Here is a 23967-nt window from a genome sequence, read left to right as displayed (position 1 = left end):
AAGCAATAGCCTACAACTATTTCAGCACCGTTTTGCACTGCTCTGAACAAGCATGGGGACTGGTCTTGATAAATCAATGAGATTTTTATGTTGACTGAATCTCCGTTTGGGTATTGGTTAAACTAAAAGTGTAGTGTATAAATGTTATGCTCTTAGTGTAACCTTTTATTTAACTAGGCAAGTCAGTTTAACACATTTAAGTAATTAACTAGGCTAATTCTTATTTACAATGACAGCCTACTCCATCCTCCCCATCTGCCAGGGATTCTTTTGCTAAAGGGCCCTAAACAGTTTCCCATGCATTGTCAATGGGGTTTGTAAACCAACACGGATGTAATACAATTCTGGCCACATGCTGACTCAGTGGCGCTCCTCAATGCAGGACGTGAGAGTGGGGAGGGACGCACACTATGTAAACAGGAATAGGTGCAACACCGATCACTGAGCTGGCAAGCTTATTAAGGTAGCTAGTTAGTCACATAAATGTACGTTCAGCCTGTTAATTATTTCAGTCAGATTTTACGAAGTCAGCATGGCTTAACATAGTTGCTTTCGTTTTTGACCTCGACATTTTTGCTGGATAGATACTGTCATAGCTAACATGCTGGCGCTGCTAGCTAGCTAATGCCGCTCATATCTGGATGCATCACTCTATTTCCGGAGAGAGCAGCATACTGGTAAGGCAACTTTGCTTTCAAACGTTTTAATAATCTGTAAAGTTGTTTTACATACAAGCTAGATAGGTATTATGTTATTCATTTGTTGTTTCTTTGGAGCTAGCTAAGCTATCACTAGCAAGCTAGGTGGATAATAATGTGGTAACGTTACAAAATTACCACAGATATTTCACCGGAGGTATAAATGTGAGACATCCTGTTAGCGTTTCCTCTTACTACCAAATGTTGTAGTAAGAGGAAGCCCACTGACATTTTCTCATAAATTAAACATTTGATCTCCATACAGTTTTCTGTTTCCAAAACTATAATCTATAATAGAGTGCACTAAGTTTGGTAGACTTGACTTACCTAATTGTTTATATAGATTACTTTGTTTAGGACGAGTACACTAGTTAGTGGGCGTTTTCCTGATGAACGTCATGCATATTCAGTGAGGCACAAATGGTCTCCGTCCTCTTCTTGGCGGTAGCTAACTAGCTGTCCCAAGTAGATATCTAGCTGGCTAGCTAATTCACAACTAAAAAACATACTTGGCTTAAATAGCTAGAAATCGATTTCTTTGCAAGTTTTCCCTCTACTAGTACTCCTTTTGTGAATCAACTTTTTTCATGATAAGAAACATTTGCCATCAATAAATACCTTGTTTACTGTAAAATGGAAGGGAAGAATATCCCTTTTCCAGTTTCCAGATGTTGAAAGGTATTTAATAAATAATAAAGATGCATTTGGAGTAACTATTACATGGTGAGACACACGTTGTTGACTATGTCATCTTTAGTGTGCTGTATCCATGACTACCCATTGAATCAATCACCAAAGCAATAATCCCTGATCGATAAAACATGCTAGCTACCAGTAATGAAACAAATCTATAGCTGGGTTTAACACAACTAGCATGAGGCAGCATGGCTAGCTAACGTTAGTTTAACAATGTGCCCAGCCATATTACATCCAAGGCCATCCCAGGGTATGCTACACAATCAATAGAAGCCATCATCTGTTTTTTTTTTTGGGGGGGGGGGGGGGTTGTATCATTTTATTTACACAACATGCCTACCATGTTGAAGATGCAAAATATTCTTTGTGAATAAGACAAAAAAATGGAAAACTTGAACGTGCATAACTATTCACCCCTGTAAAGTGAATACTTAAAAAACATTTTTTTAAAAGCTCACTTTTATTCTCATCTGACCAGAGTACCTTCTTCCATATGTTTGGGGAGTCTCCCACATGCCTTTTGGCAAACACCAAACGTGAATTACAGGTTGTAATGCAACAAAATAGGAAAAACACCAAGGTGGATGAATACCTTTGCAAGGCACTGTACATTTATTAAAAGCCTTTTAAACATGGTGAAAAATATAGAACATATAGACACCATGAAAGTAGAGCATTTGTTCACAACCTGGAAGAACACATTGTGCATGTATCCCATGAATAGGAAAATGGCAGAAAGACATAGGCGTGGGGCGGCAGGGTAGCCTAGTGGTTAGAGCGTTGGACTAGTAACCGGAAGGTTGCAAGTTCAAACCCCCGAGCTGACAAGGTACAAATCTGTCGTTCTGCCCCTGAACAGGCAGTTAACCCACTGTTCCTAGGCCGTCATTGAAAATAAGAATTTGTTGACTTGCCTAGTTAAATAAAGGTCAAATTAAAATACACCATGTGTAGCATTAGAGCAGAGCTTCAACACATCTATCAGGTTTCAGAGGGCAGCAACTATGAAATTTTTCATAGAATAAAGTGTTGGTCTTTATTCTAATGTTTCATAGGACAGGATAAAGTGTGAGTCTTTATTCTATAATATGTTCTCCGTTATTGGGGGTGTTGCTAATCAAGCGATGGTTGTTAAGGTGGTGTCTTACAGAGGAGTGCCCGTTTTGATTGAAGATGAGTGTGACGTAGACCCCAGAAGTCAGACTACAGGGGTGAGTCCATATACACTACTGACTATAGCAGGACACGATCCATAAGAATGTCAGGTCCTCATTTGGGTACTGGTCACAGGAGTAGCAAGAAAGGCTGCCTTTCTGCTGACTTCTAGAGTCTACGTCACACTCCTCTTACACATACAGAGAGACAAAACAACATGGCTGCTGTTTAAATTAACTGTAGAGTACTATAAAAAATATCTAATATCAGTGTTAAGTCCCTCTTCTCCAAATCTCTAGTCCAACATCTGCATCTAATTTTGAACCTGATTTCAATATGATGACCATGCTTTTTTATTGACGTCACTAAGCCACCTGACTGACCAATAAACGTGACTTTGAAAGGATGTGGTCTATTTTAGTAGAACATCTTTGGTTACTGAATGACAACAATATAGCCTTGTTCACTACTAGTTGGCAAGTTGGTTGATATGGGGTGCAGTATGCTAGCGTCGTTGTTATTCGTTGGGTCCCTTGACAAAATGATGTTATTTTTGACTTGGTAAAATAAGCTAATGGTTGTGTGCACTCTCACTATATAGAATTCTGTGGTTTGGTTGCAGATTTTCACAAGAAAATAAACATTTACTGTATATCATCAGCAATTCTCAATCAGATGAGATACAAGGCTAACCCATATTGTATTTCATTCATTCATAAATGTAGACACTAATTATTGTTAATATTCCAATTCTCTAGGCCCTCCATTCCCAACCCTGAAGCCCCCTGTCCCCAGCAGGAAAGACCAGGAAAATGTGTTGGCTTAACTTCCTATTGAGGAAATGTAAGACAACTCAATGTAATATTTAGATTTCATTACTTACATGAATAGAAGCATATACAAACAATCTATCAAATGTATTTTATAAAGCCCATTTTACATCAGCAGTTGTCACAAAGTGCGGAAATGGATACCCAGCCGAAAACCCCAAAGAGCAAGCAATGCAGATATAGAAACAATGTGGCTAGGAGAAACTCCTTAGAAAGGCAGGAACCCAGGAAGAAACCTAGAGAGGGACCAGGCTCTGAGAGGTGGCCAGTCTTCTTCTGGCTGTGCTGGTGGAGATTATAAAAGAGTACAGACATTTAGCCAGATTATTCTTCAAGACGTTTAAACGTTCATAGATGACCAGCGGTGTCAAATAATAGAGGGTTATAGAGGGTGCAGTAGTTAAGCACCTCAGGAGTAAATGCCACTTGGCTCTTCATAGCTGAGCATTTAGAGGTTGAGACTAGAGGTCGACCGATTAATCGGAATGGCCTATTAATTAGGGCCGATTTCAAGTTTTCATAACAATCGGAAATCAGTATTTTTTTACACCTTTATTTAACTAGGCAAGTCAGTTAAGAACACATTCATATTTTCAATGACGGCCTAGGAACGGTGGGTTAACTGCCTTGTTCAGGGGCAGAACGACAGATTTTTACCTTGTCGGTCTGGGGATTCAATCTTGCAACCTTACAGTTAACTAGTCCAACGCTCTAACCACCTGCCTCTCATTGCACTCCACGAGGAGCCTGTCTGTTACGCAAATGCAGTAAGAAGCCAAGGTAAGTTGCTAGCTAGCATTAAACATCTTAGAAAAAACAATCAATCACTAGTTAACTACACATGGTTGATGATATTACTAGTTTATCTAGCGTGTCCTGCATTGCATATAATTGATGCAACGCAGGGGGATGATTTAACAAAAGCGCATTTGTGAAAAAAGCACATTCGTTGCACATCCAATAGTCAAAGGTATATGAAATACAAATGGTATAGAGAGAAATAGTCCTATGAATACTATATTAACTACAACCTAAAACCTCTTACCTTGGAATATTGAAGTCTCATGTTAAAAGGAACCACCAGCTTTCATATGTTCTCATGTTCTGAGCAAGGAACTTAAACGTTAGCTTTTTTACGTGGCACATAAAAACACTTTTACTTTCTACTCAAACACTTTGTTTTTGCATTATTTAAACCAAATTGAACATGTTTCATTATTCATTTGGGGCTTAATTGATTTTTATTCATGTATTATATTAAGTTAAATTAAGTGTTCATTCAGTATTGTTGTAATTGTCATTATTAAAAATAAAATATGTTTTTTTCCCCGATTAATCGGTATTGGCTTTTTTGGTCCTCTAATAATCGTTATCGGCGTTGAAAAATCATAATCGGTCGACCTCTTGTTGAGACAGTAGGTCCGGTAGAGAGAGACAGGATCAAACAGTGGGTCTGGGATAAGTTAGTACCTCCGGTGAGCCTTGAGCAGGTCAGGGTTCCATGGCTACAGACAGAAACAGCAGAGACTGGATCAGCAGCATGACTAGGTGGACTGGAGACTGGGACAGCCAGGTAGTCCTGAGGCCAGGTAGTCCTGAGGCATGGTCCTAGAGCTCATGTCCTGCATCCTTTATTTCACTCGAGTCTAGACTAAGCCCTAGAGGTGTGTAACTTCACATGATTTAGCCAACCTGTCAATCCAGATCTGAATATTTGATATCCTTTTTACTGTACTCTGTTTATAGTAATTTTTTACATTTTTCCCAAGCTAATCACTGATTGGCCTACTACACAAATGTGGTCAGGTTGACACCTCTAAGTCATAACACAGAACACACACACACACATCAGATTGCAAGAGCAAGTACAATGGGCAGTTGGGAAAATGAAGTCACACGCAGACTTAATTCATTTGTTGTATTGTATTTATTATGGATCCCCATTAGCTGCTGCCAAGACAACATTAGTCTTCTTTGGGTCCAGCAAAATTAAGGCAGTTGTACAATTTTAAAAACATAACAATACATTCACAACACATTAAGCGTGTGCCCTCAGGCCACTACTCCACTACCACATATCTACAACACAAAATCCTTGTCTACGTGTGTGTACAGTGCGTATGTTATCATGTGTATGCATGTGTCTCTTCACAGTCCCCGCTCTTCCATAAGGTGTATTTTTATCTCTTTTTTAAATCTAATTCTACTGCTTGCATGAGTTACTTGATGTGGAATAGAGTTCCATGTAGCCATGGCTCTATGTTCTACTGTGCGCCTCCCATAGTCTGTTCTGTTTAGGTTAGTGTGTAGTCAAGGTTTTGTCATAAATTATATTGTGCCCATTTTTCAGATCTGCCAACCTGCTCGGTGGGTGACAGGTAACTGTCTTTCCACCAAGCTGTTCACTTCCTGGAGTGGCACGCTGGAACTTCCAGAGGCTTGTAGACCTGAAGCAGTGTGATGTGGTCCAGGTAATTATCAAACTCACTCAATCACTCACTTTGTTTTGTTATGTAATTATTTTAACTTAAGGAATATTTCCTTAAGTTAAAATAATTATACAACAAAACAAAGTGACTCTCTCTTGACACCCCTATTAGCTCAACCACAGTCTTCACAGCTGTAGTCGTCTGCCCCTGCATCTGCTACCCCGTCCACGACAGGTGATACAGGTAATTATCACATGTATGCACACTCTCCCTCACTTGGGGCTCTATTCAATCACGTCCACTTTAGCCGACATCCACATAGTGATTGTTTTGGTGGTGTCTGAGGGGGAACTGTGTCAGAGCTGTCATAATCACAAAGTGGTTGTTTTGGTGGTGTCTGAGGGGGAACTGTGTTAGAACTGTCAAATCCACATAGTGGTTGTTTTGGTGGTGTCTGAGGGGGAACTGTTAGAGCTGTCAAATCCACATAGTGGTTGTTTTGGTGGTGTCTGAGGGGGAACTGTGTTAGAACTGTCAAATCCACATAGTGGTTGTTTTGGTGGTGCCTGAGGTGGAACTGTCAGAGCTGTCAAATCCATATAGTGGTTGTTTTGGTGGTGTCTGAGGGGGAAATGTCAAATCCACACAGTGGTTGTTTTGGTGGTGTCTGAGGGGGAACTGTGTTAGAGCTGTCAAATCCACATAGTGTTTGTTTTGGTGGTGCCTGAGGGTTGTTTTGGTGGTGTCTGAGGGGGAACTGTGTTAGAGCTGTCAAATCCACATAGTGTTTGTTTTGGTGGTGCCTGAGGTGGAACTGTGTCAGAGCTGTCAAATCCACATAGTGGTTGTTTTGGTGGTGTCTGAGGGGGAACTGTGTTATAGTGGTTGTTTTGGTGGTGTCTGAGCTGTCAAATCCACAAGAAACTGCTCAAATCTAGTGTTTGTTTTGGTGGTGCCTGAAACTTATACCTAAAGTGGACATTGCCATGGAGTCGCATTAACAAACATCTTATGCAGCCCTGTTCACAAGTTAGAACATTGACATTTGAGATTAAATCTACACCTCGATTAGGCTGGTAGAAATCCTCATTATTTATTTTAATGATTTTGAATGTGGGTGACATTATTTCTATATAACCTACACTTTCTCGTTCAGAACTTGTAACGAGAATAGGACGGGTGTGGTTTTGTGACAATGATCAAGAGCTGCTGCTTACTGATTTGACAGATCCAACGCAGTTACACCTCAGACACGGCCAAAACATCAGCTATGCAGTGTCGGCTATCGCCGGTGAACACTTGATCTGATTGAATCTAGGCCTTACACTCATTCAGTCTGTTTAATTGTATCATTACTGTCAGTTAAGAAAATTGTGCCCATCTCTTTCAGATCTGCCACCCCCCAGTTCAGCTGCAGTCACAGCAGTCCTCTGCTGTGGTATTTAATTTACCAGCTGCACCAGTTCCTACTACACTGGCCGTGAAGGGAGAAACTTTTGAGGATTCCTAGATGGATGCAGGTAATTCAGAATTATATTACATATGCTCACTCACACCAACAGATGTACACACAGTCATGTTGTTGAGCTGTTTACTTACTGTCACTTTGCATCTCCACCACTGCCAGACAGACAGCCTCACCCAGAAGTGCATACACTGGGTCTATCAAGACTGACAAGCAGAGATGGGTGCCTGACAAGGAAAAATAAAACATGCCCTCACACACATTATCCACATTGTAAATACGTTGTAATTACTTGTTTATTTAATCTTTGCTCCATTTTATTTTAGGATTGGAGATATCTACTCCTACATGTCCATTCTCAATATCTACATAATTACTCTAAATATCTATCAAATCAGTGTAAAAGACTGTGGCTTAATGTGTAGTTAGAGGAAATTCTGTGTGCTTTTTTCTGAATTGAAAAACATGTCTCTCTCACACACACACACACACACACATTGTGTCTAATTTAAATAAATTGCAATAACTTGTTTATTTTATGTATGCTCCATTTTATTTGAGGAAAATATCTGCAATAAAGTACATTCACAGTTAAAGCAATGTCTTTGGTTTGTTGGATATTTCTCTGAATACAATGCGTGACCAGAAGGAAGTTGGCAGACCTGCAACCCTTGGACTGTGAAGGTTTTAAAAAAATAGAGGGATAGGTAGGGAGGAAGAGTGCAGTTTAAAGGTTTATCATTAATAATTGACACAATTCTATAATGAATTCATATTAGAATAATAATACATAGAGTGACCAATAGTTACTGTGATTGTTGAGTGTTTTATTTACTCAATCAAGCCCCAAGGAGAGATTGAACCGTATCTCAAAAGCAGCAGAAAATGTCAAATATGGTCACCAAAATGTCCATTACGACTATACACCACTGCCCCCCCCACGCACGACACAGGGATTCTTTAGCTAAATTGCCCAGCACTGTAGCCTCATCCAGACCGTCACGTTGTACACCACCATACAATGGGGAGAACAAGTATTTGATACACTGCCGATTTTGCAGGTTTTCCTACTTATAAAGCATGTAGAGGTCTGTCATTTTTATCATAGATACACTTCAACTGTGAGAGATGGAATCTAAAACAAAAATCCAGAAAATCACATTGTATGATTTTTTTAAGTAATTAATTAGCATTTTATTGCATGACATAAGTATTTGATACATCAGAAAAGCAGAACTTAGTATTTGGTACAGAAGCCTTTGTTTGCAATTACAGAGATCATACGTTATCCCAAAATGGGCGATGGTTCGTGTGCAAGGTATATGATTAATGTCCTATAATGTATCCATGATAAGTGTTATTTTCCTCTCTATCCCCTCCCCCCTCCATTTATGTTGTAACAAGCCATCATATCTTGTCAGTCCACTAGGGACTTTTGTCTCTGATATGAGGTAATGATTAATAAGTGACTGTTATCGATATATAACTGTTATCAATATATAGTTAGTTAATTGTTACATGATTAATTTAATTGGGTAACAATTTAACAGTTATTGGATTGAATAAATAAGTTATCAGATTAATGAAAGTCACGTCACGACAGTGTTGCATTGAAAGTGGCTAATATTGCGTTGATTCGATCACAATTGCCACAGTAAAGGGAAACGTTGATAGTGTTAACCGGAAAAGCTCTAGAACAGTGGTCACCAACCTTTTCTGAGTCAAGATCACTTTGAGTCAAAATGCAAGCTGAGATCTACATAAGCCTATGCAACATTAACCAGCTGTACTGGAGCAATGAGGTTTGTGCAGTAAGATATAGGCCCAATACATTATCACTGCATATTGGCTTTGTTTGAATTGACCTGCCAATGCATTGTTGTTCGGGCCATTTAACAATATATATATTTCAGCATTTGAGGTAGGCAATATGATCACACTGGTAATAGACCCGTTGTGGTATTACTCGTGAAGCACAGCTGAGTGTGCATACATTTAAAAGGATTAGCTTTTTATTTTACTCTGCTGATGGTGCCTGCATCTGATGGTCAGTCTCACTATGTCATGATAGTGTTCTAATTCCCTATTTATATGGTCGGGCCACCGTCTGTCTCTTACACCAGTCGTTTATTTTGTGTCCTTGACCAGTATTCATGGATACAGCTCTCAGATGATAAACACATGGTCCTTGCTATTCTGCCTCTTTTGGACATCCCTATCCAGTTTAATTTTGACATTTAAAATGGTTACGGTTAGGTATTTAATTTGGTTATGTGTAAGGTTAGGGTGGGTAAGGGTTAAGGTTAGGGTTATGCTTTAGAGTAGGGATGTCCCAAGGTCCAGCAAATTACATTCGGCCACTCATGGTGTGCAGTGGCGTGTGAAAGTATTCACCCCTCTTGGCATTTTGTTGCCTTACAACCTGGAATGAAAATAGATTTTGGGGGGGTTTGTATCATTTGATTTACACAACATGCCTACCACTTTAAAGATGCAAAGAAATAAGACAAACAACTGAAAATTATTCACCCCCGTAAAGTGAATACTTTGTAGAGCCACATTTTTCAGCAATTACAGCTGCAAGTCTCTTGGGGTATGTGTCTATAAGCTTGGCACATCTAGCCACTGGGGTTCCAGCGCCTTCAAGTTGGATGGGTTCCGCTGGTGTACAGCTTCTCAATTGGTTTGAGGTCTGGGATTTGACTAGGCCATTCCAAGACATTTAAATGTTTCCCCTTAAACCACTTGAGTGTTGCTTTAGCAGTAAGCTTAGAAAATGAATTGTCCTGATGGAAGGTGAACCTCCATCCCCGTCTCAAATCTCTGGAAGACTGAAACAGGTTTCTCTCAAGAATTTCCCTGTATTTAGCGCCATCCATCATTCCTTCAATTCTGACCAGTTTCAAGGCCCTGCCGATGAAAAACATGGTGGCAGCATGATGCTGCCACCATGCTTCACTGTGGGGATGGTATTATCGGGGTGATGAGAGGTGATGGGTTTGAGTCAGACATAGCCAAAAAGCTCAATTTTAGTCTCATCTGACCAGAGTACCTGCTTCCATATGTTTGGGGAGTCTCCCACATGCCTTTTGGCAAACACCAAACGTGTTTTCTTATTTTTTCTTTAAGCAATGGCTTTTTTTCTGGCCACTCTTCTGTAAAGCCCAGCTCTGCGGAGTGTATGGCTTAAAGTGGTCCTTTAATGGACAGATACTCCAATATCCACTGTGGAGCTTTGCAGCTCCTTCAGGGTTATCTTTGGTCTCTTTGTTGCCTCTCTGATTAATACCCTCCTTGCATGGGTATTAATCAGAGTTTTGGTGGACGGCCCTCTCTTGGCAGGTTTGTTGTGGTGCCATATTCTTTCCATTTTTTAATAATGGATGTAATGGTGCTCTGTGGGATGTTCAAAGTTTCAGATATTTTTTTATAACCCAACCCTGATCTGTACTTCTCCACAACTTTGTCCCTGACCTGTTTGGAGAGCTCCTTGGTCGTCATGGTGCCGCTTGCTTGGTGGTGACGCTTGCTTGGTGGTGCCCCTTGCTTAATGGTGTTGCAGACTCTGTTGCCTTTCAGAAAAGGTGTATATATTCTGAGATCATGTGACACTTAGATTGCACACAGGTAGACTTTATTTAACTAATTATGTGACTTCTGAAGGTAATTGGTTGCACCAGATCTTATTTAGGGGCTTCAAAGCAAAGGGGGTGAATACATGTGCACGCACCTATGGAACGTCCTTTGGGTCTTTGCGTGCCAAAAAGATACATGTCAAATAACACTATTTGACGCGTCAAATAACAATATGTACATTATATGCAAATGTTGGCCAATCACTATATGAAAAACATCATCCCCAACATACCTTGAAAACATGAGACCGCTTTTTACGTTTTGCCAGCCAAGTGCAACCACCTTTACAACCACCCCGGGAGGATCGGGTGGTTCAAATGTAGGATTAATTTTGCTAGGTTAGGTAATACCTGGCAAAAGTCAACATTAACCGGCACATCTACCTAGTAATGTTAGCTAGCTAATGATTGCAACAGCTACCGTGGGGTGCGCGAGTATGGGCGGCATCGATTATGCTGAGTGTCATTATTGTAACTTTTATAACGTTTGCACATGTCAGATTTCAATCGTTCAGGAGACAGAATAATGCTGGAGTCCAAAGGCGGCAAACCGGGAGAAGCAGGCTGATAACTATGAGGGTTTGCCTCATCGCTGACCCTACCATCCGGCAGCTGAACAGGATAGGTACATTTCCCCTATATCCATGTAATACATGAGGACACAGTGCGATGCACAGTGCTTGCTTTGTAAGTAAGCTAGGTGGGAATCTATCTTGTGATTAAACAGACTTATTGAAGGTTATTTTACTGATGTAAAGATCATGGACTGTTTCCCTGTTTTATATTAGGATACTTTTTATAATATTTAAATCATGTTTCCATACCTCAGTATCTTTAGAGTATCCTGTCTGGCAGATCAAAGTGCCCTATGGTCAGGAGGAGAGCAGCTTTTTGGGGGGAAAACATTCCCCCAGATGAATACAAATTTAGAGGCCTTTAAGACAGGAGGAGGAGGCTCGTTCCCCTACAAAAAAAGGATTGTGTGGTTGAATTGGTGGCTCAACAATTTGTCCAAGGTGGTCTTGGAGCAGTAAGTCAACTCTGTCATAAATTTGTGAAGTACTTGTCATTACCTTTTTAATCAATCCACCCCCCTCTAAATCAATACACATCACTATATTGTCATTAACACTTATTTTAAATATACATACGGTCTCTAAACCATAACAGGTTGAAATATGGTCTCAACTCTCTTGGGCTGCTCGAGGCATTGGGGAACCATCCGGACAGCTTCCGAGCACTCCATAAAGCCTCCCACTGCCAGGGACCTGTGGGACCTGCTTAAAGTAACCTATTCCATACCTGGCGGCAACCGGCCATGTTTGGAGAACGACACCATCTGCCACAGGTACAACTGGCTGGCTGAGGTGCAAGGTAAAATAGTAAATTGTTCCAGTTTATCGGTAACTGTATATTTTTAAATGTTGTGATTGAAATGTTTTGCTGTGTACTCAGATGGAGAATGTCCTCCTCTAACAGTGGCGATGGTGTTGGAGTTTGCTACTGGGGCAACGGTGGTGACACCCCTTGGGTTTGAGGACACCCCGACCATCGAATTCCTCCACACAGCGCGAGGGCGTCTCGCCAGGGCAGCAGAATAAAAAGTACCCAGAGGCAAACACGTGTGCTGTGACACTAAGGCTCCCTCTTCATAGCACCTACAATGCCTTTAGGGAATTCAGGACCTCCGGTATTGTGAATTCTCCACATTTTGGTGTTGCATAAAAACATTTTTACGATACAATTGTATCTTGTAGCACTAAACTACAGTAGCAATTGAGTGTTTGAAAATGTAACTGCACATCAACATTTAAGCATTTATCTACTTACATCTGTATTGTTTGTACAGTGCATTCGGGAATGTATTCAGACCCCTTGACTTTTTTCCACATTTTATTATGCTACAGCATTATTCAGAAATGGATACAATAATTTTTTACCCTTGTCAATCTACACACAATACCCCATAATGACCAAGCAAAAACAGGTTGACATTTTTGCAAATGTATAAAAAAAAAAAAGGAAATATGACATTTATGACCCTTTACTCAGTACTTTGCTGAAGCACCTTTGTCAGCGATTACACCATAGGCTCTTCTTGGGTATGACACTACATTTTTTATTATTTAATAGATTTTAGAATAAGGCTCTAATGTAACAAAATGTGGAAAAAGTCAAGGGGTCTGAATACTTTCCAAATACACCTAATTTCCATATTGGCTGTTATTGTTCACTTTATGATCATTAAAATTAAATTATACAATCCATATTGCTTTTCTTCGTGTTAAGGTTTAGTTAAATACTTTACTGACACTTCACTAATAACCAATATGCTTTGCTGATATTGACTGAAGTACTGCTGCCATATCAAATCAAATGTTATTTGTCACATACACATGGTTAGCAGATGTTAATGCCAGTGTAGCGAAATTCTTGTGCTTCTAGTTCCGACAATGCAGTAATAACCAACAAGTAATCTAACTAACAATTCCAAAAGTACTGTCTTATACACACAAGTGTAGGGGGATAAAGAATATGTACATAAAGATATATGAATGAGTGATGGTTCAGAGCGGCATAGGCAAGATGCAGTAGATGGTATCGAGTACAGTATATACATATGAGATGAGTATGTAAACAAAGTGGCATAGTTAAAGTGGCTAGTGATACATGTATTACATAAAGATGCAGTAGATGATATAGAGTACAGTATATACGTATACATATGAGATGAATAATGTAGGGTATGTAAACATTATATTAGGTAGCATTGTTTAAAGTGGCTAGTGATATATTTGACATAATTTCCCATCAATTCCCATTCCAATTCCCACTCCAGTGGCTGGAGTTGAGTCAGTGTCAGTGTGTTGGCAGCAGCCACTCAATGTTAGAGGTGGCTGTTTAACAGTCTGATGGCCTTGAGATAGAAGCTGTTTTTCAGTCTCTCGGTCCCAGCTTTGATGCACCTGTACTGACCTCGCCTTCTGGATGATAGCGGGGTGAACAGGCAGTGGCTCGGGTGGTTGATGATCTTTATGGCCTTCCTGTAACATCGGGTGGTGTAGGTGTCCTGGAGGGCAGGTAGTTTGCCCCCGGTGATGCGTTGTGCAGACCTCACTACCCTCTGGAGAGCCTTACGGTTGAGGGCGGAGCAGTTGCCGTACCAGGCGGTGATACAGCCCGCCAGGATGCTCTCGATTGTGCATCTGTAGAAGTTTGTGAGTGCTTTTGGTGACAAGCCGAATTTCTTCAGCCTCCTGAGGTTGAAGAGGCGCTGCTGCGCCTTCTTCACGATGCTGTCTGTGTGAGTGGACCAATTCAGTTTGTCTGTGATGTGTATGCCGAGGAACTTAAAACTTGCTACCCTCTCCACTACTGTTCCATCGATGTGGATAGGGGGGTGTTCCCTCTGCTGTTTCCTGAAGTCCACAATCATCTCCTTAGTTTTGTTGACGTTGAGTGTGAGGTTATTTTCCTGACACCACACTCTGAGGGCCCTCACCTCCTCCCTGTAGGCCGTCTCGTCATTGTTGGTAATCAAGCCTACCACTGTTGTGTCGTCCGCAAACTTGATGATTGAGTTGGAGGCGTGCTTGGCCACGCAGTCGTGGGTGAACAGGGAGTACAGGAGAGGGCTCAGAACGCACCCTTATGGGGCCCCAGTGTTGAGGATCAGCGGGGAGGAGATGTTGTTGCCTACCCTCACCACCTGGGGGCGGCCCGTCAGGAAGTCCAGTACCCAGTTGCACAGGGCGGGGTCGAGACCCAGGGTCTCGAGCTTGATGAAGAGCTTGGAGGGTACTATGGTGTTGAATGCCGAGCTGTAGTCGATGAACAGCATTCTCACATAGGTATTCCTCTTGTCCAGGTGGGTTAGGGCAGTGTGCAGTGTGGTTGAGATTGCATCGTCTGTGGACCTATTTGGGCGGTAAGCAAATTGGAGTGGGTCTAGGGTGTCAGGTAGGGTGGAGGTGATATGGTCCTTGACTAGTCTCTCAAAGCACTTCATGATGACGGAAGTGAGTACTAGTCGTTTAGCTCAGTTACCTTAGCTTTCTTGGGAACAGGAATAATGGTGGCCCTCTTGAAGCATGTGGGAACAGCAGACTGGGATAGGGATTGATTGAATATGTCCGTAAACACACCAGCCAGCTGGTCTGCGCATGCTCTGAGGGCACGGCTGGGGATGCCGTCTGGGCCTGCAGCCTTGCGAGGGTTAACACGTTTAAATGTTTTACTCGCTTCGGCTGCAGTGAAGGAGAGGCCGCATGTTTTGGTTGCAGGCCGTGTCAGTGGCACTGTATTGTCCTCAAAGCGGGCAAAAAAAGTGATTTAGTCTGCCTGGGAGCAAGACATCCTGGTCCGTGACGGGGCTGGTTTTCTTTTTGTAATCCGTGATTGACTGTAGACCCTGCCACATACCTCTTGTGTCTGAGCCGTTGAATTGAGATTCTACTTTGTCTCTATACTGACGCTTAGCTTGTTTGATTGCCTTGCGGAGGGAGTAGCTACACTGTTTGTATTCGGTCATGTTTCCGGTCACCTTGCCCTGATTAAAAGCAGTGGTTCTGCTTTCAGTTTCACGCGAATGCTGCCATCAATCCACGGTTTCTGGTTTGGGAATGTTTTAAACGACATCTTCAACGCACGTTCTAATGAACTCGCACACCGAATCAGCGTATTCGTCAATGTTGTTGTCTGACGCAATACGAAACATATCCCATATTCCACGTGATGGAAGCAGTCTTGGAGTGTGGAATCAGATTGGTCAGACCAGCGTTGGACAGACCTCAGCGTGGGAGCTTCTTGTTTTAGTTTCTGTCTGTAGGCAGGGATCAACAAAATGGAGTCGTGGTCAGCTTTTCCGAAAGGAGGGCTGGCTCGGGCCTTATATGCGTCGCGGAAGTTAGAATAGCAATGATCCAAGGTTTTGCCAGCCCTGGTTGCACAATCGATATGCTGATACAATTTAGGGAGTCTTGTTTTCAGATTAGCCTTGTTAAAATCCCCAGCTACAATGAATGTAGCCTCAGGATGTATGGATTCCAGTTTGCAAAGAGTCAAATAAAGTTTGTTCAGAGCCATCGATGTGTCTGCTTGGGGGGGAATATAGACGGCTGTGATTATAATCGAAGAGAATTCCCTTGGTAGATAATGCGGTCGACATTTGATTGTGAGGAATTCTAAATCAGGTGAACAGAAGGACTTGAGTTCCTATATAGTGTTGTGGCCACACCACGTCTCGTTAGCCATAAGGCATACGCCCCCGCCCCCGCCCCTCTTCTTACCAGAAAGATGTTTGTTTCTGTCGGCGCGATGCGTGGAGAAATCCAATCCGATCCATTCCGTTGTCCTGGGTGAAAGGCAAAACGCAGGATCCGCTTTGCGAAAGTCATATTCTTGGTCGTACTGATGGTGAGTTGACGCTGCTCTTATATTCAGTAGTTCTTTTCGACTGTATGTAATGAAACCTAAGATGACCTGGGGTACTAATGTAAGAAAAACACGTAATTTTAAAAAAAAAACTGCATAGTTTCCTAGGAACGCGAAGCGAGGCGGCCATCTCTGTCGGCGCCGGAAGTACAAGTTGCAGCCAACTCATCCAAATCTGATAATTTGTTCTTAATGTAGGACATCAAATTAACTTCAGCCATTATCATGTAATTAGAACGACATGAAATACGGCTTCCCATCCACTGCATTAAGTGACAGCTCCACTTCAGGGAACTGCACCTTTTGTAGTGAAATTTCAAATGCATTGATCTAAGAACTAGATCAATTAGTCCTAGGCTCTCCAACCCTGTTCCCGGAGAGCTACCCTCCTGTAGGTTTTCAATCCAACCTCAGTTGTAACTAACCTCATTAATTTATTAAGCAGGTAATTATTAAAATCAGGTGCACTAGATTAGGATTGGAGTGAACCTACAAGACAGTAGCTCTCCAGGAACAAGGCATTAGTCCATCTTCAGCCACATAATTTGAGCTGTCAATAATGTTATGTTACTAACTGTAATAAGTTGCTGTTAATCACAATGATATAAAATGTAACGGGGGCCGATCCACCAAATTATTTATTTTAACAGTTTATAAATCCCGATTGGGCATTACAAAAATGTAAGTTCTGTTTTAATAATGCCCATTCAGAAATTTCTGTTGTCCTCCCACAGCAGGCACGCTCTGAAGGCTCCAATCCAGTGCTTGCAGTAGGCCTCTCCTGGGTCGTGTTGTACTGAGTGGAAGACAAATATTGTGTCAGCAGATGGAATGTTGTGCTAAAGCGCCGCAGAGCAAAATGCAATAACCATAGGTCGTATATCTTAACAGTACCTGACTTTCTCCAAATATGACCAAACAGAATCGTACTGGGATGTGGAAGTACTTAACTTTTGTTAAGGCCACCTGTGTCTAAACTCTGGTCCCCATCCGTTTAGAGTTGTAGATGTCTGTCGTACCTTTCTAGAGACCAAATCATACAGTGTGTGAAAGAGGGGGAATATTAGTATTATAACGTATAATAGTATTATAAAAATGAACTGATTCAAAGGAATGAGTGGCGCTGAAGATAGTGTCCAATCCCTCATCCCAGTAGGGAAGTATCAGGGGTGTAGTAAGTCAGGTTGGAGTAGGAACAAGTGGCGCTGACGAAAAACTCCCATAACCCTCTGTAGAATGTCAACTCCCAGGCTGCCTCTGGGGCCTTCCAATGGAATTATTGTCCGCAACAGTTCCATCTGTGTGTTGCTGATGGTGAACTGGATTTGTGGCACAATCACCCCTTCCGACCAATAAAGAGCTGTGGCACCAGTGGTTGGAGCTCATGGTGGTTGAATTTGGGGCGAACAAATCCCTTACTGCTGTCAGATTGGTCCTCTGCATTGCCAGGGAAACCCGAGACGGAACAACTGCAGAGGTGACTGCCGTTGTTCAGTCCTCAGCCCATGGTGGTTCCACTGACTGGCAAACACAGCAAGATCTCTGTTCACCTGTGGCAAGAACACAAAGTGCAATGCCCACAGGTTCACCTCATTGTTGATGTCGATGAACTGCTCCGTCTCCAAGAAGGTGAACAGGTCATGGTAAACGTTGGAGACTCCATGCCAGACGTCCCCCCTACAGCCACTCTATCCTCTGGTTGTGTGCTCCTTCCTCTGAGGGCACTTCCCCTCTCACCACCCCTGAATTGCTCCATGAAGGCACAGATATGGTTGTTTTCACCACCCAGTCACATCTCACCCGGGATGGTACTCCGTAGCTGGTGATTGCTGCTTCAAATGACTCCATGACTGTGGCACTCCTGTTGTTGTCAGAGGCCTTCAGAAACACAACAAGTCTGCTGTAACCATCCACAGAACCATGGATAACAATCTACCACCTAACAAACAATATACATTTGTTTTACAAAACCATTTTTTATCTTATAGTGACGCCATTCTGTTTTTATTGATATCATCTCTTTGATCCTCTCATCCAGCTCAGCGTCTGACAACAGTGAGTAGGACCTGAAAAGCTGAAAATGACTAAATACAAAAATAACACAAAAAGATACATCAATCAGGAACACCGATGACACTGAGGTGTGCTGTCTTTCATGAATCATGTATCCCAAGTCGTCCTATCGTTAACGTGGCCACCCAGCATACGCCAAAAAATCTCAAATGCCATTATATTATGCCAGGATTGGCCAAAGGACTGAAATTAATATAATTAATGTGAGTGGGGTTCTAAAAAAAGATGTATGAAAAATCTGATTCATTTATAGCATTGATTCTCTTGTGTCCTTTTCTATATAAATAAAGGTGAAATAAAAATAAATAAATAAAATCTAATAGGCTAATGGGCAACATTTTTGCTCGCAAATTACCCAGCAAATTCAATGTGAAATTATTACATTGCTTGGTTTTTTATTCTTCCATCACCTGCCGAATAAAAACCTCATATGGCCCTACTTCTGCAAAAGTTTATCGGGCCAGATATCCTGAAGTGGACTCAGCCCGAGTACCGTTAGCCAGAACCCAGAGTAATATGATTCTGTCGGAGTCGGGAAGAGCTCCGTCTTTATAAAGCCCCCTGAGTCGAGGCCGAGTCCCCAGAGTCTCAAACGGAATAAGCCCAAACCCATCGTGTTGACTGGGTATTGCATGGGACACTTTTTAAAATGTGCCTTCAGTGGTCATACAATTCTATACTCATCTTTAAAACAAAAACATATATATATATATATTTATTTATATACAGTGGGGAGAACAAGTATTTGATACACTGCCGATTATGCAGGTTTTCCTACTTACAAAGCATGTAGAGGTCTGTAATTTTTATCATAGGTACACTTCAACTGTGAGGCGGAATCTAAAACAAAAATCCAGAAAATCACATTGTATGATTTTTAAGTAATTAATTTGCATTTTATTGCATGACATAAGTATTTGATACATCAGAAAAGCAGGACTTAATATTTGGTACAGAAACCTTTGTTTGCAATTACAGAGATCATACGTTTCCTGTAGTTCTTGACCAGGTTTGCACACACTGCAGCAGGGATTTTGGCCCACTCCTCCATACAGACCTTCTCCAGATCCTTCAGGTTTCGGGGCTGTCACTGGGCAATACGGACTTTCAGCTCCCTCCAAAGATTTTCTATTGGGTTCAGGTCTGGAGACTGGCTAGGCCACTTCAGGACCTTGAGATGCTTCTTACGGAGCCACTCCTTACTTGCCCTGGCTGTGTGTTTCGGGTCGTTTTCATGCTGGAAGACCCATCCACGACCCATCTTCAATGCTCTTACTGAGGGAAGGTGATTGTTGGCCAAATCTCGCGATACATGGCCCCATCCATCCATCAAACTTGAGGCCCCTTACACTTCAGTGTTATCATGAAAAAATTCATAGCGCATAGCATTGAAAGGTGTTGTCGGATATTATTCATCCTGTTTTTTTACATGGACAATACATTGGAGATAATACTGTATAAGAATAGTACTTGAAACAATAGAACTCTATGAAAAATCTAGGAGAACAGGTCCAGTATTCATAGCAGATTTTGAAAAGGCTTTTGATAAAGTATGACGAATTTATATGTACTGTAAATGCCTGGACTAATTTAGGATAATCTCTTAGACAATGGGTTAAAGTTATACATAGCAACCCCAGGTGTAAAATAATAAATAATGGCTACTTCTAAGAAAGTATCAAAATGTCAAGAGGAGTAAAACAAGGTTGTCCACTGTTGGCATATCTATTTTTTTATGGCCATCAAAATGTTAGCTCTTAAAATATTATCCAACAGTAATATAGAGGGGCTTAAAAACAATGGTGTCCTCTTAAATCCGCAATCTGGATCCCTGCGTAGAGAATGTAGATACTTTTTCTAACCTCTCTGGATTACAACCGAACTATGATAAGTGTACCATATTACTTATTGGATCGCAAAAAAAAATACTTTTACATTACCGTGTAGTTTACCAATAAAATTGTCTGATGGTGAAGTGGACATACTCGGTATTCTTATCCCTAAAGAAACAAAGGAACTGACTACTGTCAGGCCTTGGTCAATATGTTTTGTGTTTTCGTTATATATTTTGGTCAGGCCAGGGTGCGACATGGGTTATGTGTTGTGTTCGTATTGGGGTTTTATACCATTGGGATTGTGAATGATTTAGGGGTGTGTCTAGTTAGGCTTGGCTGCCTGAGGCGGTTCTCAATCAGATTCTCGTTGTCTCGGATTGGGAACCGTATTTAGGTAGCCTGAGTTTCACTTTGTATCTTGTGGGTGATTGTTCCTGTCTCTGTGTAGTGTTCACCAGATAGGCTGTGTTAGGTTTCACGTTCCGTTTGTTGTTTTGTATTTCAGTTATTTCATGTATCGCTATTTTCATTCATTAAAGAAACATGAGTAACCACCACGCTGCATTTCGGTCCGCCTCTCTTTCGACAACAGACGAACGCCGTTACAACTACAACAAATTTCAACAGAAATTTAGCAAAAATAGATAAGATCTTGCTCCTATGGAAAAAATAAGACATGAGGTACATACAGATAAGACTAATACCATTCCTAAGATGCAGAAAGGCTAAAATGTTCCATTTTCTGCCTTCAGTATTTGTTGAAAAATCACCCGGATTAATTTGTTAGTCATGTCCCAGTTTACCTATTTACTTATGGCCCTGCCTGAGCAAAAAAATATTTAACTTTATTTGGAACGGCAAGTCAGATAAAATTAAACGTGTTTATTTATATAATGAATATGAGTTTGGGGGGGTTACAAATATTAAATATGAAAGCATTAAAACCTCTTTTGGATAGGTGGGGCGCTAGCATTCATGAAAATATAAGTGTCTTACATTGTTTAAAAGCTTAACTTCTTGTTAATCCAGCCGCTTTGTCAGATTTCAAAAAGGCTTTACGGCGAAAGCATACCATTCGATTATCTGAGGACGGTGCCCCGCGTACAAAAGCATTAAAGACATTTTCCAAACAAGCAGAGGCGTCACGAATATCAGAAATAGCGATAAAATAAATCCCCTTTGAAGATCTTCCTCTGTTTGCAATCCCAAGGGTCCCAGCTACATAACAAATGGTTGTTTTGTTCGATAAAGTCCTATTTATATCCCAAAAAAGTAAGTTTAGTTGGCGCGCTTGATTAAGTAATCCACCTGTTTCCCTCGTTCAAAATGCATAAAAAGGAAAAGTCCCAAAAGTTCCCAATAAACTTTGTCCAAACAAGTCAAACAATGTTCCTAATCAATCCTCAGGTACCCTAATATGTAATAAATTATACAATTTAAGATGGAGAATAGTATGTTGATTACCCGAGATAAATAACGAAGTGCGTGCCCTCATCCACGTGCGCCGAAAAAGGACAAATTCTAGCTCAATTTCCAAAGAACAAGCCTGAAACTCTGTCTAAAGACTGTTGAAACCTAGTGGAAGCCCTAGGAACTGCAATCTGGGAGGTATTTCTTTGATTTTCCCGTAGACAGCCATTTCAATGGGTGGTGACCTAAAAAAAAAAAAAATTCCGGAAGGATTCTCCTCGAGTTTTCGCCTGCCATATCAGTTCTGTTATACTCACAGACATTATTTTAACAGTTTTAGAAACGTTAGAGTGTTTTCTATCCAATACTACCAGCTATATGCATTATCCTAGCTTCTGGGCCTGAGTAACAAGCAGTTTACCTATCCCTATTAAAGCTTCAACTAAAAGCATCAGTCATATAAAAGTTATAAGAAGTTATACTTAAACCTGAACTGGCTCTCCAGTAGATTAGTAAGAATGGCTCACCCAACTTCAGCATAAGAACTGTTCGTCGGGAGCTTCATCAAATGGGTTTTTATAGCCGAGCAGCCGCACACGAGTCTAACATCACCATGCTCAATGGCAAGCGTTGGCTGGAGTGGTGTAAATATTGCCGCCATTGGACTCTGGAGCAGTGGAAACACATTCTCTGTAGTGATGAATCACGCTTTACCATCTGTCAGTCCCACGCACGAATCTGGATTTGGCAGATGCCAGGAGAACACTACCTGCCCCAACGCATATTACCAACTGTAAAGTTTGATGGAGGAATTAATGATCTGGGGCTGTTTTTCATGGTTCTGGTTAGGCCCCTTAGTTCCAGTGATGGGAAATCATAATGCTATAGCATACAATGACATTCTAACAATTCTGTGCTTCCGACTTTGTGGCAACAGTTTGGGGAAGGCCTTTGGGACCTCTCTAATGCTCTTGTTGCTGAATGGAAGCAAGTCCCTGCAGCAATGTTCCAACATCTAGTGGAAAGCCTTCCCAGAAGAGCGGAGGCTGTTATAGCAGCAAAGGGGGACCAACTCCGTATTAATACTCATGATTTTGGAATGAGATGTTCGACGAGCAGGTGTCCACATATTTTTGGTAATGTATTTTTATTTTATATTTTTTCATAAGTGTAACGTGACTGTAAGAGGCAGGTTGGAATGTTGTTTGGTTGTGGAACCAAGGGCCAAAATGCAGTACTCGTGGGCTGTGACCATGTGGGTGTTTTAGTGAGAGACAGAGGAGAACCAATTAGTATTAAAGCATAGCCCCCTTCATTATCAACGCATCGTGCCTACAACATCAAGGAGCCTTTCCAGACACCGGCAGACTAGGAGGCGGGGGGATAGGAGAAGATATGAACACATAAAAAAGTCACGTGTTCTACGAACGTTAAGCTCTGCATGCTGATCTTTTTCTCTGTTTCTCTACTCTGCCACACACTTTCTTTCATACTCTCACACACACACCCCTTTTCTGACGACTTAGACTTAAACCCTTATTATTACTGCATTCACCCGCCTACATTTTTACGCTTCCTTCCTCGACTGCAAGACAGTCAGTCATAGGGAAATAATAGCAAAGCCCTGCAGATAAGGCATCTGCCTAGCACCGGGGTCTCATGGGAACTGTAAAATGAGCGTTTCATCGACTGTGAGCCGAAAAATCAGGTTTGAAGGAAGGATTTATCCCACCCATAAATTATGAGCCCAATGTTTGGTTTGTTTCTCTCACTGCCTGTGGGGAGATGTAGCGTTGCACTGCCCCCCCCCTTCTCCTCCTCCCCTCTCTCTGTTCCCAGGGGTGTCTGTGGCAGCTCTTCTCTCCTCAGCACAGTGTGTTGTGCAGTGCCACCTTGTCTCTGCTGCTGCAGAGCTTTCTCCCAGGATCTCTGCCTCCTCTCTCTTTCTCTCTCTTGCTCTCAGATTTGACGGTGATAGGGAAGGCAGTGTGGTCTCTATCGCTTTCACATGCACACACTTACACGGGTGCAAGCAGTGTGTCAGAGAAGGGATGGGGTAGTTGTTTTTCAGTCTGCAGTCCTGCAGTCTGTGGAAGGGAGGAAAGCGCCGGTTGTGTGCTGCGAAACCCACATTGCTCACAGTGGAGTGTTTCTCCCAGTCTGCAGCTAACAACAACAGCAGCCACATCAGTTTTTCAGAGTAGCACTCCCTCCCTCCCTTCTTCCTCCTCTTCCTCTCTCTTGCTCTTTCTCTCCCTCCCTTTCTGTCGCTCGCATTCCTGCTCTCAACACCGCCGCCAGTGTAGCG

At 41.7% G+C, this 23967-nt stretch overlaps 1 long non-coding RNA gene across 5 annotated transcripts; it reads left to right on the top strand.

The window, feature by feature from the left end:
• Positions 1-365: 365 nt before the first annotated feature.
• On the top strand, positions 366-13173 carry LOC115143958 (uncharacterized). Of its 5 annotated transcripts, none has more exons than XR_010459288.1 (7): positions 366-677; positions 3308-3392; positions 5730-5850; positions 5980-6051; positions 7199-7328; positions 7436-12256; positions 12364-13173. It is a non-coding gene; the product is annotated as an uncharacterized LOC115143958 (long non-coding RNA). The 5 variants fall into 5 exon arrangements; XR_010459289.1 differs by having other exon boundaries at positions 7436-12282; positions 12388-13173; XR_003865746.2 differs by lacking the exon at positions 12364-13173 and adding an exon at positions 2531-2605 and having other exon boundaries at positions 377-677; positions 7436-7869.
• Positions 13174-23967: the final 10794 nt, after the last annotated feature.

The sequence above is a fragment of the Oncorhynchus nerka genome, linkage group LG16 (assembly GCF_034236695.1).
Source record: "Oncorhynchus nerka isolate Pitt River linkage group LG16, Oner_Uvic_2.0, whole genome shotgun sequence".
Classification (NCBI taxonomy): domain Eukaryota; kingdom Metazoa; phylum Chordata; class Actinopteri; order Salmoniformes; family Salmonidae; genus Oncorhynchus; species Oncorhynchus nerka.
This window is presented reverse-complemented; position numbering and strand designations above follow the sequence as displayed.